Raw genomic sequence first — 3,338 nt, forward strand, 5'->3', positions numbered from 1 at the left:
CGACGATGTTTACGGCTCCCCCCTCAGCCGGTTTTTTCCCTTTGGCGTCCCGTCCCAATGGCCGCCTCCTCGGCGGTGAAGACGTTTCCTCCCCCGCAATGTTTAGGTCGAATCCAACGCGGCAATCCGACCCGGCAGAAGTGCTATACGCTCCAGACGAACTAGTTTTAGTCCGTTTCGGCCCTACTTCCGCATCATGGTCCGGCGCCACCAGCTCAACCCACTTGGAACACCTTTTCAACCTCTCCCACAACTTTACATCGTCCCACGTCTTCACCGTCCCATACCTCCGCAAACACTCCTGCTTCCACTTTTCGACAGTGAAATTGTAAACTGCCAAATCATCACTGCCACTTGGTCTCATACGACCGGCGTTCCTGTTGAAAAGATTAGTAAACAAGCCGACAAATTTTCTGATTTCGGACCACCGACCCGAAATCATATCGGCGTTTCGCTCTGTACTCCCAACGAGCGTATAGAACGTCTCCCTAACCTTTGTCCAAAAAACCTTGCTTTTTTGGTAGTCGGCTGCAAAATGAATAATTAAATTAGATTTCCAGTTAACTTTTTTATTTAACTTTTTTATTAAAAATCATTTTTAAAAACGTTAAAACAATTACCGCAACGCCGATCCTCAGAAATGACTATCCAAGCCCGACACAAGGCTTCCTTCTCATCCGATGACCACGGAGTGGTTTTCCGTTTCATCCTCGGAGTCGAAGCCGGTCCCGGCCCGTCCGTTGCAAGTTGTTTTTTCCGGTGGACGCGTCTTCTTGCTCCCGTAGCATCACCGTGTGATTCTTGTGTCTCCGGAACAACAAAGTTATGAGACGGTTGTATGTTGGATGGTTGAAAGCCGGATGTTTCTTGCGACCCCGAAAAAAACATCGATTGGTCTGGTGACGACCATAAATCGTCGTAACTATAACCTGAATCTAGGTTTGGGTACCAATTTCCAGACATGTTTTAAAAAAAAGTTTGGAAGATGGGTTGATTTTGGGTTTTTTTTTGAAGTTGTGGTAATTGTTTTATGTGATTTTGGGTGTGGTAATTGTTTTATGTGATCTTGAGTTTATATATAGGAAGAACACTTTTTTTTTATTAAATTAAAGAGCCCAACGGCTCATTTCTCATGTCCCAACGGCTCTTTCACGTCTCCCAATGTCCCTTTACGCCTACAGGTCCCGCGAACCACCTTGCGCCTGCTTTGAATTCCGTGCTCGCGCCCCTCTCGCGCCCCGGTGGTGTGGTGCTCGCGCCTGGGGGCGCGAGCGGAGGGGCTCTCGCGCCCCCGCTGAAGCCCCACACCCCTCAGCCTTATAATTCTACTCCGTTAGTCCCACTTGAAAACATTTAATGATTCTTAGACTTCATAGGAAAATACAAATTCTTATTTATCATAACCCATATGTTGATAGAGTGTTGTTAAACGTACATTTCTTACACTATTTTTATTAGATATACACCCTTCTTTAACTTATTAGATAAATTATTATTACCTCTTAACAGTATTTATATACAAATTAGTCCCTATAACATTTTTTTCACTTAATAATCTCCAATATATATTAAATTAAAAACTATCAAGTATTACTATTAATTTATTTTTTTAGTATTAATATTGTAAATATTTATAATATCTTTTTTTTTAATTTTAATAGTATATATATTTATAATATCCTTATTTTACCTCTTTATCTTTTACAAAATAAACCCGAAACTCGAAAACCTAAAACCCTAAACCCGAAACCCTAAACCCGAACCCTAAACCTGAAACCCTAAAATCGAAATCATAAAAAAAAAACGCAACTTGTAAAAAAAACAATATAAAATCCTTATTTTTGTGCTAATTTGGTAATTATATGATTTCAATGAGTAATATGAAAGTTGGTTTTTCCAAAAAGAGAGGGGGTATGACAAGCAACCAGGGGGTACGTTTAACCTGACCCATGTTTATATTATGTGTGGTTTGTATATTTATTAATGGTCAAGCACCCCAAGATCGGATACAAAGTGGCTTGAGCTTGGAGCTTGGTTCAATCATGGGTGCATTGAATAGGTAAACGTAAAAGAATGTGGGGATCAGTGGTATTGGGTGGGAGAGGACAGCGAGCATGTATTTCATACGAAGAGGTGAGATTGGAGCTGGAAAGGATTAAAGGCGACATATGACCACAATGATTGTTTTCATGGAATAATGGTTGCCTCTCAAGGTTAACTATTTTGTTTGGAGAGTGAAGTTGGATAGATCCGACTTGATCCAAAATCCGGTTTAGGTCCTTTTAGCCAGGGTATCCTCTACCATAAATATTTTAAATGAAAGCGTTAAAATACAATGTCAATATCAAATTTTTATTTAGAAAGATAATAAGAAAAAACTAATTTGATTATTTTAAAGCCATTCAGTTCGAAATCAAAAGAAAAAATATATTAAGTTCATATTTAAAGAAAATCAAGATCCAAAAGACTCTATAATCCATCTACCTTAGAGTTGAGTTATTCTACAAAGGACAACAAATATAAGGAGTGTGAGAAATCACAATTAACTGACATATGACAAACGGGGATCAAAGAAAAAAATGTATAAAAGTAACAATACACATTTTTTTCTCTTCACATGCATGCCACATGTTAGTTCCTCTACAATTTTAAAACATCTATAACATTTTCATATTATTTTTTTTAAATCATTATAATAATAAACGTGTTTTCATCTTTAATATGAGTATAATTTTGTAATATAAAAATTAAAACAAAAATTACGTCAGTGTGTCTTTTTTCTTACGATTGTGTCTTTTTTCGTCATCATGTCTTTCAACTCATCATTGTTTTTTTTAAACCGTTGTGTAATAATAATATGTAAATATAATGAAAAATACCAACAAATTATCTAATACATAAAACACAATGATGAATACACATTACACAATAACCTGAAACCTAAAACGCAATGATAAACACATATAACACAATGACCTAAAATGTAAAACACAATGGTGAATACATATAACACAATGATCTTAAACGTAAAACACAGTGTAAACTACATATTACACAAGGAACATATGATACTCTTTTTCTCAAATTAAGTGAATGTCACATGTTAATTATGAACAAAAGACAATAACCATATTACAAAATGATCAAAACGAAATGATAAGTAGAAAGACAAATGTTGAGCACAAAGACGCGATAACGAACAAAAAGACACGATGATGTAATCTTTGTTTTAATGTTTATCTTTATTATGAGTGTTAATTGAAAAACACAATGACCAAAATCTATATCACAATTCATAGAAAAACCCAATTAAAAAACCCAATGAATAACCAAATAAC

This window comes from Bidens hawaiensis, unplaced genomic scaffold (assembly GCF_021521415.1).
Source record: "Bidens hawaiensis isolate Kalapana, Puna unplaced genomic scaffold, B.hawaiensis_p1.1 tig00007430_1, whole genome shotgun sequence".
Classification (NCBI taxonomy): Eukaryota; Viridiplantae; Streptophyta; class Magnoliopsida; order Asterales; family Asteraceae; genus Bidens; species Bidens hawaiensis.